Consider the following 16,338-nt stretch of genomic DNA (forward strand, 5'->3'; position numbering starts at 1 on the left):
GTTAATTTTCATGCGTTGATTAATCCTTCCATCACTCTTGTTGGACCAGTGGGTAATTTGCATTTCCTATTCACTGATGCAGAAACTAGAAACTAACTGGGCAAGTTGTGTAACTTGCCCAAGGATAGTCAGTTAATCTCAGTGGAGCTAGCTGGAACCAGGGCATAAGTCCCTGATTCACTGTGCAGCCTTTCAGGGCTGTGAAACTGTTCTTCCTGTTTACATTTTCAGTTTAACCAACACACATCGTACACCTAGAAAGGTTCTGAACGTGGCCCAAGGCAGAGAGAAACAGGTACACTCTTTTTCTGGCTGTCCCCTCCAAGAGTCAGACATCAGGGCCTTCCCTGAACCTAAGTAACTGGTTTGTGACAAACAATTATGGAAGAGCCAAAACTCTAAGCAGAACTTATGAAGTGAAGACAAACAGGCTGCTTGTTAAAAATTGCAGCTTATTAGAAGTCAGTGCTAAATATGATAGTTTTAGCTACTGACTAAGCCAAAGAGAGTTTCTTTCTCAACCACATTGTTTAGCATTTCATGTTTCGAATTTGCGCAAGTGACTTGCAAAAGAAATTGTTTTTTAAAAAACACACTCATAAAGAGCATTTGTATATATTAAATCGTAGTGTTACTTAAATGATTTCTTCTAAGTATTCAAATGGGCATAACCTCTAATTTCTGTGTCTTCTCTGTGTAAGGCTGTAGTTTACTGGATAATCGTGAGATTTAATAATAGTGAGTATTAACAAGTGCTTTATATGTGGATTAACTCCATCCTCACAACAACTCTTAGGGGTAGGCATTATTATTACCTCTGCATTAGAGCTGGAAAACTGATACTCCAAATATTAAGCAAATGGATTTGGGTTACATACATAGCAGGTGGTAATTGGCCCCAGGATGGCAGGTTCCCAAGCCTGCCAATAGATACAATGTCAGCAGCTACAATAGATAAGTCCAATGAGCACAGATAAGAAATGGACCTTCATAAGGTCGACTTTATATATTATATTATCTTCAAAAAGTTAAGTTTTTCTGTTACATAGTTTTCTGCCCTGATCCACTAAAATGTTATAAAGCAGGAAAACAATGTCAGCTCAGTCATTAGGAATCCGGAAGTAGAAAACTTTTAATATCTGTGTTAATCATTGTAAATAGAAGAAATCATGAAAAAGGTGTACACATGAGAATCTTTTTAAACCTTCTTAAGGCAAAAGAGTCAATAGAGTGTTAGTCACTCAGTTGTGTTTGACTCTTTGTGACCCCACTGTAGCCCACCAGGCTCCTCTCTCCATGGAATTCTCCAGGCAAGAATACTGGATGGGTTGCCATTCCCTTCTCCGGGGAATCTTCCTGACCCAGGGATTGAACCTAGATCTCCTGCATTGCAAGCAGATTCTTTACCATTTAAGTCACCAGGGAAGCCCAAGGTGAAAAAGGGGCATTGCTAACATCTTCCATCTTTCAGCCATAAAGATTATTTTTAATTTTTATTTTATTTTTTGGTCTTCGTTGTTATGCTTGGGCTTTCTCTAGTTGCAGTGATCAGGGGCTCTCCTCTGGTTGAGGTGTGTAGGCTTCTCATTAAAATGGCTTTTCTCATTGCATGGGCCTCAGTAATTGTGACTAGCTGGCCCAGTTGCTCTGTGGTATGTGGAATCTTTCTGAACCAGAGGTGGAACCCATTGACAGGTGGATTCTTAATCACTGGACCACCAGAAAAGTCCCATAATTTTTAATTTCTTAGGAGACAATAGTCTTGTCTGTTTTTTCAAGATTTTTTTCTAATGTGGGCCATTTTAAAAGCTTTTATTTAATCTGTTACAGTATTGTTTCTGCTTTATTTTATTTATTTATTTGGGGGGGGGGGGCAGAAAGGCATATAGGGTCTTAGCTCCCTGACCAGGGATCAAACCCACACTCCCTGCATTGGAAAGCGAAGTCTTAACCACTTGACTACCAGGGAAATCCCAGTCTGTCTGTTTTTAATGTCTTGAAATACTATAAAGAAATAAACTGGCATCACAAAAAGGAAAGAACCCATCAAGTCTGAATTTCAAATAAGACAGAAAAGCATAGGGCTTTTCAAAGGTAAACATTAACTAGACTGGGCATCTCCCCATTGCATTATGTAAATCAGAACAGAGAGTCTGGTCAAGTTCAATTATGCTCATCACACCACAGAGCAACCATTCGGAAGCATTTTGCTTTAGTTCCTTCTTGCTCCTAATTGCGCCTGACATTCTTTGTCCGAGGTTTCCTTCCACGTTGTGCCTGTCTGCACATTTCCATGGCGCTTCCTTTTGTTACCTATCCTCACAGATCTCTTTCTCACTCTTCATCTTGTGCCAAGTTTCCCTGCAGACCATTGCCACTTAGTTCTTGCTTCATTGAATTTCAGTCACCCAAGTTGTGCCCTGATTTTGGTTTTGCTTTTTCCTGGAGGTTCTAGTCTGAGTCACAGGGAAAGATTTCTTTCTTGACAGCTGGTGAAGCGAGATGATCTGTATGTCAGATTATTTGGGCAGGATCCTCACCACCCTTTACCGGCAATCAGTTGGCTCTTCTGGGAAGTGCGGGATCCTGGGAGACCCTGCTCCCCTAAAGCACGTCCCTAGTGGGGACCTCAGATTTAGCACCGGGGCCTTTTGTGAAAATAAAGTGTGTTTTTCACACACATCAACAGAAGAATGGATAAAGATGTGCTTCATATATACAATGGAATGTCACTCGGCCATAAAAAGTTACGAAACTGTGCCATTTGCAGAGACATGGGTGGACCTAGACACTATTATACAGGATGAAGTAAGTCAGAAAGAGAAAACCAGATATTGCATATCAATGCGTATATGAGGAATCTATAAAAGTGGCACAGATGAGCCTATTTGCAAAGCAGAAATAGAGACCCAGACGCAGAGAACAAACACGTGGACACCGAGGGGGGGAAGGAGGAGTGGGAGGAACTGGAAGACTGGGACTGACATACACACACCACTATGTATAAAACAGACAACTAATGAGAGCCTACTGTACAGCACAGGGGCGTTTACTCCATGCTCTGTGGTGACCTAAGTGGGGAGGAAATCCTAAAAAGTGGGGATGTATGCATATGTGTAGCAGATTCACTTTGCTGTGCAGCAGGAGCTAACACAGCTTGTAAAGCAACTATACTCTGATGAAATTTAACGAAAAAAGTAAGTGTGTTTTTCAAAAGGAATTAGAGTTTTCTACCAGGAGTCCCATCATTCCGCTTGGAGGACAGGGAGGAAATGGGGTTCAGGATGGGAATGTCCATACACGGGCTGGTTCTTGGGATGGGAGGCCTTAAGGGAAGACAAGACTGCCCAAGGGGCCAGGGGAAGGCAGCTGGTGAGGGGGCTGTGGGTGGAATTCACAAGAGGTGGCCGTCAACGAAGAGTAAGGGTGGTCCCCTTGTTTGATCGACTCATCCTGGCTGAGTGATGAGTGACTTGATGCTAGAAGCTGTTGCCATCAGAGAAATGGGTCACAAGGTTCTTCCCCCCACCTGCCTCCCCATCACAACCCAGGAGAACAGACTAAAACTCGCTTTGCAGGAAGTTTTCTTGTTTAAAGTGAATGGAGAAATATGCGAGGCATCCCATTGCTTTCTTATTCCAATACTCAGAGTGAAAAATATGATCCTATATATTTATTAGCCCAAAATGTAACTCCAGTTGTCACAACAAATCGAAATGAGGGAGGAAGGGGGACTATAGACAGCTGCCATCTGTCTCCATGAAACTACGAAAACCTCCTCAAGAAGCAGACTCGCACCCTGATATTGTCTTCTGCTTCCTCCCCTCCCACTGACCCTCTGTTCTTTCTGAGGCAAAGCTTCCACTCCATCTCTAGGGATGGTGCTGAAGAAACAGGGCTAGGCTTTCTGGGAAGATCTGGGCAGCTGAGTTTTCCTAAGGGAGTAAAAAGAGAGGAAATCCAAGGGGTTTGGGCAGCTGACATTTCCACCCATCAATCCACTCAAGGATGTTGTTCTCCTAATACTCGAGAGCAAGTCACAGATTCATCTAACAGAGACGGGCCCTTAACTTTGGAAGACCAGTACCTCAGTGCAGCCAGGGAGAGAAAGAAAGTGGGCCAGGTATTGAGAGACCTGCATTCCCCACTTCCCGGCCACACTTGTCACATGACCTTGAGCGAAGCTCTTCACCTCCCTGTGTCTTAGTTGACTCATCTATGAAATGGGGACAATAGCCTGACCCTGAACCACCCCACGGGCTGACATTACTTCTCGTACACCCTAACCGCTGCTGCTGCTGCTGCTGCTAAGTCGCGTCAGTCGTGTCCGACTCTGTGCGACCCCACAGACGACAGCCCAGCAGGCTCCCCCATCCCTGGGATTCTCCAGGCAAGAACGCTGGAGTGGGCTGCCATTTCCTTCTCCAATGCATGAAAGTGAAAAGTGAAAGTGAAGTCGCTCAGTCGTGTCCGACTTTTAGTGACCCCATGGACTGCAGCCTACCAGGCTCCTCCATCCATGGGATTTTCCAGGCAAGAGTGCTGGAGTGGGGTGCCATTGCACCCTAACTAGGAGGTACTTAAAAATGTATTTCATACAAAAACAAAATAGTGTCAGTGAAAGGTTTAGGCACTTGGGCAAACTACATGAGGAAAATTTTACAAAAATGGATTCCTGATTCCGTATCCCTCAGATAATTTCCATTCTGCAGAGGGCAGAGGTCATTCCTGCTTTTATAATACGTTCTTATCTGTCTTTTGGAAAGCTGCTCTTGGGGAAAAACAAGGCCGGAAGTAATGAAGGAACCCGGGAAGGCAGGTTCCTCAAGACTCACCTGCTAGGTACGAGTGGTTTCCTGGGCAGTTTCTAAATGAATCAACTCACGAAGTCTCCATGTGGGAGACACTGTGATGCCCTGATCCCCACATCCCGGGGGCTGAGGTGGGGGATCGCTCGGTCAGCAAGTGGTGGGTTGAACCCCGTCTTCTAGCTTTGTGCGATGCTGCTGCTGCATCTGCTCAACCCACCTGCTGCCCTACAACAAGAGACAACACAGTCACCAGGGGAGCAAGACCTGTGTGCACACACAAAGGACTTATTTTTGTGCCAAATGGCATTTATCAGTCAAACTTCCAGCACCAAAGAACTTCTGATTATATGTGCTTGTGCGCGAGCTCGGTCCCTCAGCTGTGTCTGACTCCTTGTGACTCCATGGACTAGCCCACCAGGCTCCTCTGAAATGGGATCTCCCAGGCAAGAACACTGGAGTGTGTTGCCATGCCCTCCTCCAGGGGATCTTCCTGTCCCAGGGACCAAATTCGCATCTGCTGCATTGGCAGGCGGGTTCTTTATCACTGAGCCATCTTCTGAGTGTCTGTAGTAAAACTCATCTGAAGAGATTCAGTTTCAAGATGTGATGAGGCCCAGCCTACACTGCAGGAGTTAATAAGCTAAGGTGGAACCTGATGTATGAAACCCCCTAGGTCACCTTCTGTTCCAGTCAGGGGTGATGGGTTGAGATTTTCGGTCCAGTCTGATGACTGCCTCTATAAAGTATGTTCTGTGCTGACTTACATTGTAACAGCAGGGATTCCTGCTTAGAAAAGGAAGGAAGTTGTGACACTGTCCTTCGGAGATAAAGATTTACTGAGAGGTTTTGAAATGTCTGTATAATGTAGCAGGGTTTCCCTGGCCTGGCTGGCCCAGGGCTGGCAGCTTCACCCAGACTGTCTCCTGCCCTAAACTACCTCTTGAAAGGACCTCCATTGTGAGAAAGTAGACCATGGATTCCAGAATAACAGATTTAAAAGGTGGAGGGGATTACCCACAGGTCTGGCTTAGCTTCTGCTGGCTGAGATGCACGAGCCGTGAGGATGGGGACGCCCAGACTCGGTTTAAACAGAGAGAAGTGTTTACTCAAGACCTATCTGAGCAGAGACCAAATCCTGGTGGAAGGCAGCCAAGATCTAGAAAGGCGATCTGAGCATCCAGGAAGGGATCCAGAGAGGGCACAGGCTCCATCGTGAGGAGGGAGGGCGGAAATGCCAGGCCGGGCTGAGGTCAGTGCCAAGGGCTCTTGGCGGGAACAGAGGGGCATGGTGCTTATTTCAAAGCTGGCTTAGGGTGGAAGGAATGGAGGCTAAAGCGGCTGTGCTGAGCTGCTCAGGCCGCTATAAAATGAGCAAGAGGATCCCACGATGTGGCTACAGGAGGGATGGTGTCAGGAGGCAGAGCAGCAATTCCTATATTCAGCAGCCCTCGTGTTCCCGACAGATACACAACAACAGCAATGTACCCATCGTGGAGGTTGGTCTGCATTCGGTTCTGTAAACACCCATCAGATGTCTCCTCTGTGCAAGGCAGCACTGGGTGCAAAGAGGAGAGTTAACTAATAAATTCACAAAAGGAGAGACAGAAGGGCCAACAACACCGGGGGGGAAAAATAAACCAAGAGAAAGTCTGTGCAGGTAATGCCCTCTCTTCCCTGAATCTGCCACTGACAGATAATCATAATAAAGTATCAAGACATGCCTATTGCCTTATACTCCATTCATTCATTTATAATGAAATTTGTAAAGAAAATTCATTTAGAACTCCTTTGGGCCTGGAGTTGGGAGACGCCACGAGGCAGCAGAAGCAGTTTCTGCCCTCAAGGAACTTGCCAGCCCGGCTGGGCTCCACAGTTTTTGTTTGTTTGTCTGTTTGTTTTTTGGCTGCCAGGCATATGGGATCGTAGTTCCCGGACCAATTTTAGCCACTGGACGGCCAGGGAAATCCTGGGCCCACAGTCTTTGCTGTCAGCTCAGCTCCGATCACGCTCCACCCTCGGAGCCCTCAGTTTCCACTCTGGGGTGCAAGCGGTCCTTCTACTTCAGCACATCCAAAAATCAAATGCCTTATTTCTTCCCCAAACTCCAGGCCACCTGTCTTGCACGTCTCAGATCAACACACCACTCTCTTCGTCCAGGTCACTCTCTGATTCGCATCCTGGCAAGTGTCCTCACATCTGGGCCCTCTTCCCCATTCCTTCTCTACTCCTGTCGTTCTGGATCTGGAGGCGCATGGTGTCCGGGCAAGCACAGAGGCCCGGAAGGCCGGCAGACCTAGCAATAGAGCCCAGATCATCACCCCCAATACAACATGCGGCACAGTGAGACTCAAAAGATGCTCATTCTCTTCTCTTTACTCGGGTTGTTTCGAAATTCACTTCCACTTACAAACCGTTTTGCTATTTTTTTCTCCTTGCAGTCCATCCCTCATACCAGCACTGATTATCTTCTGAAAACTCTGTTTAATACTGTGTCTTTTTCCAGGGTGAGCGCTTCTGGTTTCCCTATTGCCTGAGTCATGTTCCTACCTCATGGTACAATGGTCCAGGCCTTCGGTAATTGCACCTGTTTATTTCTGTTAGACTACGAGCATCTCTGCAGGACAGTAAACAACCGCAGGACTGAGATGGAGCCTTTTATCCAAATTTCTCCAGTGCCTGGAACACAGTAAAGTATTATTCCCTGTGTAGCCCTGTCATATCTGCTGAATAGCTCACAGTTCACAGACATGCTAAATACGTGTTTGGTGTTGAGACTGATAATGAGTGGCTTTAGTTTTGAAATATCAGTAACTTTGCGACTTTCTTTCTGTGTCAGAATCTGAAAAGAAAAAAAACATCTTGCCCTCTAACTCCCCCCTGCCCAGTGCCTTGGTAGGTGGGCTGCTCAGGCTGAGAGCTGCTCACTAGATACTTATGAAGAGAGGAGAGGATGAGGTGTTCCTGCCTGGCTTGGAACAGCTCATCTTTCCCATAGGGTTTGCATTTTAATAGGAAGTCCCTTGATATTGGAATAAAATTTCTTTAATTGCATAATTTTAGACAAGGGGATACTTTCTGGGTAAGGTGAGGACAACAAGCCTTTCTTAATTTTGGGATCTCATTCCATTGATTGTTAACTATTCTGTGAGGCTAGGGGGAAAAATGGTCTCTGAAATCCTGAATTTAAGCATTCCATTCTCTGAATGATGTGTGGTCCTCTGGCCTGTTTACTAAAAATGCTTCAATTCCAGACGTTTCTATTTCACTGGGACCAGTTGTCCAGTGAACATCATTTTGCAAATGTTTGTCTCATCTTCTTGCCCAGGCTTGGGCTCCATAGTCCAACCCTAAATGCTTCCTGTGAACACCCTCCCCTCCGTCTCCATTCTCCCTCCACTGATGCACTGGGCAAAGCTGCTCCATTATAACTAGACTTGTGCAACTGAACATTGCAGAAGTTGCCCAACTGTGCTGACAAGTGTCACCTTAAATACGTGACCCATATTTCAAGTGGGCCCTTGACACCTTCTGGAAACCCTAACACATTTTCTGCTGAGATATTTATATCCTACCATTTTCTCTCTTCAGTCACAAATCCAATCGTCCGTCTTCCTCCTGTATCTTCACTTTCAATGGATGATTTCTGTTGAAACTGTGAGCTTCACAGTTCACAAAGAAGATGGAAACAATTAGATGGAAACTCTCAACAGTTCAGCATTAACTACCTACCTCCATGCTCAGTTTCTGCCTTCTGTCCTATTAAGGTCAAGGGTTTGGGTCCCTCTCCCATCCCCGCCCGTGTAGATGTTATTCTGTCTTATCTACTCGTGGGCTCCGGCCTGCACCATCACTTCCTCCCTCCCTCCTCAATCAGCCTCATCAGCATCCTTCAATTGCTGACCTATCTCTCTAGACAACTCCCCCTTTACTCCATGTCCCCTTCAGCTACCATCTCATTTGTTCACTCCCCATGCAGAACAACTACTTGACATAATTATCTGTACTCCGTGTTTCCACTCTTTCACTTCCCTTCCCTCTCTAACTGACTCCAAGGCTTCTGTTGCTAAAGCTAAGCTCATGGCAACTTTCCGCACATCTGATACAGATGATCACTCTTTCCTTTTGCCTCTCTGAGGCTCCCTGGTCCCGCTCCTACCTCCCAAGTCGCTCCTTCCTGGTTGCCTTTGCTGGCTCCTCTTCCTCTCCTGGAATTTAAATGCAAGTGTGTACCAGGATTCTCTCTTCCTCTCTTCCTTCTTTGCACAGATGGTTCTCTCTTGGAAGCCCACGGCTATTGGTAGCACTTATAGTCCAACGACTCTACATTTCCTTCTCTCCTAGGACCTCTCTCCTGAACCACAGACTTTGCCTGTCTTCTTACCTGGCATATCAATCTGTGATTCAGTTGCTAAGTTGTGTCCGACTCTTTGCGACCCCATGGATTGCAGCATGGGAGGCTTCCCTGTCCTTTGCTATCTGTCTGCTGGAGTTTGCTCAGATTCATGAGGGTCTAACTGGTATCTCAAAATTAACATGCCCCCTATGGGATGCTTGGTTTCCCTGTTTTCCGCATTTTTTCCTATTTCAAGAAGTCATACCACCACCCTTCCAGTGCCCAGGCAACAGTCTTGACCTTATCCTTGATTTTTCTCTGTTTCCTTCATTCAGTACATCCGCTGCATCAACAAAACTTTGTGCTTGAATTATGTCTCAGATCTGCCTGCCTCTCTCCATTTGTGCTGCTAACTCTAGTCATCAACTGTCTCTTGAGTTGGTGGGAGAACAATTTAACTCCTTTCTCTTCTTTCATTTTTTGTCCCTCCTCAATCCATTCTCCACTAAGCACCCACAGCGATCGTTTTTGTTTTTAATTAATTAGCTCTGTTTTTGCTTCAGATCTTCCAGTGGGTTCACATCGGGTTTAGAATAAGCCCGATCTCCTTATCCCACTCTACACAGCTCCTTGTGATCTGATCCCTGTTTCCCTGCTGACCTTATTCCACCCTTCTCCTCAATTACTATATTTCAGGCACACTGACCTACTTCCTGTTATTCACATATGTTAAGTGCCAACCTGCCCCAGGGCTACTGGGCTTGCTGAACTCTGCATGGATCATGTAAACTCAACTGGTTCAAACCCATTATTCATGTCCTGTTGTATGTCTTTATGGCTCAATTTTTTTTCCTTTTCTTTCCTTCATAATTCTTAACTCTAAAATGTCTAACAAAATATCTTACTCTTAGTAGATATCAATAACATGTTTTTGAATAAACAAAAGTGATGCTGCTCTGTGAAACTTGTTCAGTGATTGATTCATGCTTTAATCACCTTTGATAAAGACTATGCTTGGGCAGCTATCAAAAACTGCTGCTGCTGTTGCTAAGTCACTTCAGTCGTGTCCAACTCTGGCTGCCAGATGGCAGCCCATTGTGCTCCGCCATCCCTGGGATTCTCCAGGCAAGAACACTGGAGTGGGTTGCCATTTCCTTCTCCAATGCATGAAAGTGAAAAGTGAAAGGGAAGTCGCTCAGTCGTGTCCGACTCTTAGCGACCCCATGGACTGCAGCCTACCAGGCTCCTCCATCCATGAAAAACTGATAGGATTAAAATTCAATGTGAATTGAATTGCAAATAATATACTAACGTTATTCAGAGTCAATCCTTTCAAATGCTATTTTTGAGAGCTTCTGAGACTGTAATAAAATGTTAATAGAACTGTCTTTTTCTCAACCTATCCACCTCCCACTGTTGACAGGTGGAGTTCTGATTCCCCTGCCAAAACAGGGTCCTCTTTGCCCGTTGGAATGAAAATTTGTGAAGAGCAGACAAGAATGAGGCATAGACTGGCCACTTACCTGCTCTCTCCCCTACTGCGGTTTTCTCAACAGCCTGGTATCATTCACGGACGTAGCCCTAATATTTTCCTTTTGTCTTTGATATTCTGCATTTCATTCTGAGGGGTCTACATGCGGATTTATTTTTTACTGATTTTGCTTATGATACAGGGAACTTCATCACATATCTTTAGTTATGGAAAAAACTTTCATCCTTTTTTTCAATAATGATATTTTCTGTTCTTTTTACTGTCTTGTCTGGAACTCCAGTTTGACTTATTTGGTATTTCTCATTTAAGTCTCTCGGTCTCTTAAGTGATTTTCAAGGTTTTCTTTATGATATCTCTAGTCTGATTTATGAGGTATTTCTTCCAATCTATTTTCCACTTCATTAATTCTCTTTTTAGGCAACTGATTTAAGTGTCTATTGAGGCTTTTTTAAAAAATTTTCAATTAGTAATTATCATATGCGTGTGCGTGTGTGTTGCTCAGTCATGTTCGACTCTTTGTGACCCCATGGACTATAGCCCACAAGGCTCCTCTGTCCATGGAATTCCTCAGGCAAGAATACTGGAATGGGTTGCTATTCTCTTCTCCAGGGGATCTTCCCGATGCAGGGGTCAAACCCAGGTCTCCCATATTGGAGCAGATGCTTTACCGTCTGAGCCATTAGGGAATCCCAATTACCATGCATAGGATTTCTATATATCCTTTACCAAATACATTTGTTCTTTTTTCTATCGTATCCTGTTCCTGCTTTATAGACTGTATTATTGTTTCTTCCTTTACCTCTTTCAATATTTCAAACATAACTAGTTTAAAGATTCTTTCACATTTTTCTATTGCCTCTAGTTCTTAGATGCAAATTACCTCTTTTGTGATTCTTCCCTGGGGTCATTATTTCCTGAGTGGTTTGTAATTTTCACCCACGAGCTCCTCTGTGGTGGATATTGTTTTTGGTTTTTTAAATTATTTAATTTGGCTGCGCAGTGTCTTAGTGCAGCACACAGGGTTTTTGATCTTCGTTTTGGCATTCAGGACATTCTTTAGTTTGCGGTAGGCAGGATTTTTAGCTGCGGTATGTGCAGTCTAGCTTCCTGACCAGGGATCAAACCCGGGTCCCCTGCACTGGGAGTGTGATCTTAGTGACTGGACTACAGAGGAAGGCACGCGGTGGGTATTGGTTTCTATAGGAGTCCACCTTCCTTGGGTTTCGTGGACAAATTACAACAAGAACAGGTCAGTCTCCTGTGGCTCCTCCAGACTGGTTGCCCAGCTGGAGTGTTCTAGTCTCTGTTTAGCAGTTGGGATGACTAGTTGGCCTCATACAGGGAGTCCTTCTTACAAAGGTTAGTGGCTTCATCTTTTGATATGTGTGAACATCATGTGTTTGATCTATGAACATCTGATGTACACACATCAAAACCCTGCCTCCCAACTCTGAAAGCTTGTGTCAAGTTCCAGTACCTCCTTCATCCATTCAGTTTCACTCTTGCATACTACTTTGGCTTTGAGTTTTCTGTTCATTTCCAGCCCCTACAATTTTTTTCATTCAACAGATATTTATCGAGTGTTCCAAGTACCATTCTAACCATTCCAAATCCTAGAGAATCGGGAATGAAGAGCATAAAGTCTCTGTCTTCAAGGATTATATATTCCAGAGATTGCTCTCACTCCTTCCATGCTTTAAATGTACTAAACATATTTCTGTTGCATTTTCTTTGACATTTCTGTGTGTCTGGAGTGTGTGTGTCTGGAGGGTGGTATGTCTGGGGAGTGGTATGAGGGAGGTTGTCTTCCTGCAGCAGGTCAACCTACTGGAATGCGAAGGTGCCAGCCCTCGCCCACCTGTGCCCCAGCAGTGTTGAGGGAAAGATAAGGCTTCTGGCATACCTTGAAGACAGTGAAAATATCTCCATCCACATTTAACCTGAGAGGCAGCTGAATGTAGTTAACAATTAAAAACACAGATTTTGAAGCCTAAATGCCTACACTCAAACCCAGCTCAATCACTTACTAGTTATGTGGCCTTGGGCAAAAATCTCTCCTGGTGCTTCAATTTGGTCATCTGGAGAAGTCGAGTAATAGGATTTTCCTTACATGCTTATTGCTGTGGTTCAGTGGTTCAGATGTGTCCGACTCTTTGTGATGCCATGGACTGCGGCATGCTAGGCTTCCCTGTCCTTCACTGTCTCCCAGAGCTTGCTCAACTCATGTCCACTGAGTCAATGATGCCAACCAACTGTGTCATCCTCTGTCACTCTCTTCTCCTTCTGCCTTCAGTCCTTCCCAGCATCAGCATCTTTTCTAAAGAGTCGGCTCTTCGCATCAGGTGGCTGAATTATTGGAGCTTCAGCTTCACCATCAGTCCTTCCCATGAATATTAGGGTTGCATTCCTTTAGGATTGACTGGTTTGGTCTCCTTACTGTCCAAGGGACTCTCAAGATATTCACTGTGGGATGCGGAATCTTAACTTGCAGCATGTGGGTTCTAGTTCCCTGACCAGGGATCAAACCGAGACCTCTTACACTGAGAGTCTTAGCCACTGGACCACCAGGGAAGGCCCATTCATGTGCTTTGGATGGTCTTCCCTCTGTACCTGTCTGTGTCCTAATCTCTTCTTGAAAGAACACCAGTTATATTGGATGAAGATTCACCCTAACGAACTCATTTTAACTTAATTGACTCTTTAAAGGCCCTCTCTCCAAATGCACTTACATTCTGAGGTCCTGGGGCTTCAGACTTCAACAAATAAATGTTAGGGGATAAAGTCAGCCTGTAGGAAGGGCAGGATGAATTCTGCTGGACACCTTCTTTCTCTGGGATCGTGTATTCCAGCTCACTTCTGTGCAGTCTTGTCTGCGTCTGGGATATCTTCACCATGCTGAGTGACTTCTAATCAGCCTCAAAATGGCTCAAACCCACCCACTCATCAAAACTCAGACAAGACGCTTCTGCTTCTACAAAGTCTCTCCTGACTGCTGGTTCTCACCATCTCCCTTACACTCATCTCACTCTTCAGCAAGTATTATATCACTCCTTGGAACTTGGATAGTAGTGTTACGTGTGCTTTTCTCATGGACTTGTGGCTTGTATGGTGGCTTTTCACATTCCCAACATTGCATCAGTTAGAAGCAAGCACCCTGAGGGGGAACCTCCACCTGGCTCAGCTTTGTATCCTCACAGTCATTGCTCAATGAATTCTTGTTGAAGGAATAGATGAGTAACAACAATAACAGCCAGACTGACTTCTATTTCACACAGGAAGTCAAGTATTGAGACGTTCTCCCCAAACCTCTAGTCAATAGTCGACTCATCTTAAGACCTTACCTGCCTAGCAGAACTTTTGCCGCCTATTCAAGGTGAGCATTTTGAAAGCCTGCATGCAAAAGGCATTAAATTCATGTGTACCTTTGTATAGGCGGAAGGATACCTTTTGTAAGAGAGAAGATCAAGCTGTTGTGATGTGGAATTCTCAAGGGCTCATCAAGTGGCCCACAGCAGAAGTGAATTGAATTATTATTGGATTTTTTTTTTTGGAGTGATTTACCTAATTTGCGCATAAAATACTTTAAAGTCTGCAGACATAAACACTTTTTTTTCCTTTCATTTCATTTTAAAAGGAGTTTCCAGAGTTTGACTTTTGTTTTGAATGATGTCTTTGTAACAAACTTCCTGTGTTGACAAGGAATGCATTGCATTTCCATAGCTGTGACTGCCATAGAAATGAGGGGCGGTTCTAAATGTCTTACTATTTTAAGGTCTTTATGCAATTTTCTGACAGTTCAAGTCTCCTAATTTTTATCTTGGGTATAACTTGATGTTTAAGTATAATACAATAAAAACATACAACTCTACCTCTAAATAATATGTAATATACAAATAATACAATAAGATACAACTATATCACTATAATATACTGTTGTAATAAGCATTTCAGGCTTCCCAGGTGGCTCAGTGGTAAAGAATCCACCTGCCAAGGCAGGAGACGCAAGAGACATGGGTTCGATCCCTGGGTCGGGATGATTCCCCAGAAAAGGAAATGGCAGGTCACTCCAGTATTCTTGCCTGGGAAATCCCATGGACAGAGGAGCCTGGTGGGCTACAGTCCATGAGATCGCAAAGAGTCAGACATGACTGAGCAACTGGCCACACAATAAGCATTTCAAGTAATGTGTTCATTTTTTTTTAACTTTTCCTAATGTCTTGATTTATTTGGTTTTAAATTATCTGTCAACAGAGCACTGAACACTTACTTCAGCCTTATGGTGATAAACTTTTCCCTTTTGGGGGGTTTTGTCTTAGAGTGGCTCTGCCTCTCGGCTCTGCTGGTGATGAATCTGCTCCCACTTCATAAACATTGTTCAAATGTCATTGACTCAGAATCTAGCAGAACTGGGGACATCCAAGTTCTCTATTTTATAAGATAGAGTGACTTTAGCATGAGGCTATCTTAAAGCACAAATAAAAATTTTCTATTACTCAAACTAAGTGGTTTATCATTATATTTTTGCTTACAGCTTTTATCTTTCTTCGATGCCTCATATTTTAAGGCAGTGACCTCCTTTAATACAGCATTAGGAGAGCACTGCAATTCTTTGGGAAATTAACAACCATAATGCGGCCTAGATATGAAAAAAAAAGTAATGTTAAAAGCCTGAGATGTAAAATTAAGAAAAGGCCCAATGAAAAATGTTTACACAAAATAGTCCAATTCTTTATAGATACAAAGTTATGCATAGAAACTAGCAAGAATTCCCTTCTTTCTGCCCTTTCTCCCCTCCCCTCCCTGCCACCCACACAGCTCCCATCTTGCTTTACCCTCTATCCACTGAGACGGAAAAAACCCAGTTCTTACCCACGCCTCCACTCCCCCATTCCCACTCTCACCCCCATCCAGTGACTTCCGGAAGTGCCCATGCAGAGGTCAAAGCTGCCTGTGATTTTCCATTTACACTGACATGAATCTGGCAAGAAGGGAGGAGTTTCAGAGTTTGACAGTCAGTCTGGCCTGTTGGAGAGTAAGACCTGACCCAGATCCCTGCCGAGTCGATACATGTCTGATGAATGAATGAGCAGAAAAGGTGATGTCTTGCATTTTCATTACTATAAGGTGATTGCCTTCTCTTCCAGTTTTGAGACAATTTTTTTTTTCTTCTCATTTTCATCATTCTTTATCTTTATGCCTGCACGGCTGAAACTTCCTCCTGAGACTGTCCCAGCAATGGATTGATCTGTCCTTCCTCTGCATAGTTTTCTGATCAACGAAATTTTAAAAAAAGTCTTGGCAATGTGGCTCCTGGTTTAGGGTGTGTGACGAAGGGCACTTTTCATTTGATGTTCTGGGGAATGGAGACTGCACGGGGCGTATGCTGACAGCAGCCTGAGAGCAGTGTGGGGTCCTGAGGTCTGGCTGCAGCAGGGGACCAGGAAGCTGTAGGAGTGGAGAGGAGGGGAGGGGGGCTGGACTGGAGGCCTGCATGCAGATGCTTCTGTGGGCAGCTCCTGGGAGCTGGGTTTGGACAACTGAGATCAACCAGGGAACATTCAGAATAGAATCTACAGCAAATTTTCATTGGCTATCAGTTTTCCATAGGGTAGTGTATATGCTTCCATGCTAAAACCAGGGCTCTGTAACAACCTAGAGGGGTGGGAAGAGGAAGGAGGGAGGCTCCAGAGGGAGGGGACATA

The 16,338-nt window shown here is 44.5% G+C and overlaps 1 protein-coding gene across 1 annotated transcript in view; it reads right to left on the reverse strand.

The window, feature by feature from the left end:
• LPIN2 (lipin 2) overlaps positions 1-4,911 on the reverse strand; it is a 102,376-nt gene extending 97,465 nt beyond the window's left edge. The window contains exon 1 of the mRNA XM_052660233.1: positions 4,836-4,911. The gene's annotated coding sequence lies outside the window, so the exon portion shown is untranslated. The remainder of the gene's footprint in view (positions 1-4,835) is intronic.
• Between the last annotated feature and the right edge of the window lie 11,427 nt (positions 4,912-16,338).

The sequence above is a fragment of the Budorcas taxicolor genome, chromosome 22 (assembly GCF_023091745.1).
Source record: "Budorcas taxicolor isolate Tak-1 chromosome 22, Takin1.1, whole genome shotgun sequence".
In the NCBI taxonomy this organism is placed as follows: domain Eukaryota; kingdom Metazoa; phylum Chordata; class Mammalia; order Artiodactyla; family Bovidae; genus Budorcas; species Budorcas taxicolor.